The following is a 666-nucleotide window of genomic DNA, read 5'->3' as shown; positions in this document are numbered from 1 at the left end:
AGCTCCTCAAGTCAAAATGTGTGTGTCTCTTCTTTTAAAACCTCACCGTTTCATCTGATATGAAAACTTATGCTTGTTAGAATTACGCTTTGAATTTCTGTTTGGATTAGAAATCAACATAAAAAAACATCCAGATCCTAAAACTACCACCTGGTGGCAAAATGCACATAAATATGTTTGTATTTCCTTTAATATTTCTATTTATTTTTTTTGCTCCAGCTGACCTTCAGGGCCACTGACTGGCTGTCACCATATCAGAAACTCTGTCTCAGAGTTTATAGGAACAGGCAGAGAGGTAAAGGCAGCTTAAATGAGCTTAGTGAGTAAAATCAGAGTTGGAAAGGGATGGCCCTACCAGCTGTCTACTCGTGATTGGATCAGCCAGGCTGCATCATTAATAACAGCTGTAATCAGTCTAATAAAGGCAGCTAACTCTTGTGGAATATGTTTCACAATACCATCAACAGTACTAACAGCATGGGGCCTCATTCTTTCACCAACATCCTCCTGAGATTCATGACATGTTTATAAACAGCTTGGTTGTTGATTGGTGCTTGTACGCTGGAAGCATCCTAATCCTAATCAGCACAGAGAAACACACCTTTTAATGCCCATACAAGGGCATGAGAATGCAGGGTAGTGTGCAAATACAGAAGGCACCAAGAC

Source organism: Cheilinus undulatus, linkage group 7 (genome assembly GCF_018320785.1).
Source record: "Cheilinus undulatus linkage group 7, ASM1832078v1, whole genome shotgun sequence".
Taxonomy (NCBI): Eukaryota; Metazoa; Chordata; class Actinopteri; order Labriformes; family Labridae; genus Cheilinus; species Cheilinus undulatus.
The sequence above is the reverse complement of the archived record's forward strand: the minus strand, read 5'-3'. Positions refer to the sequence as shown.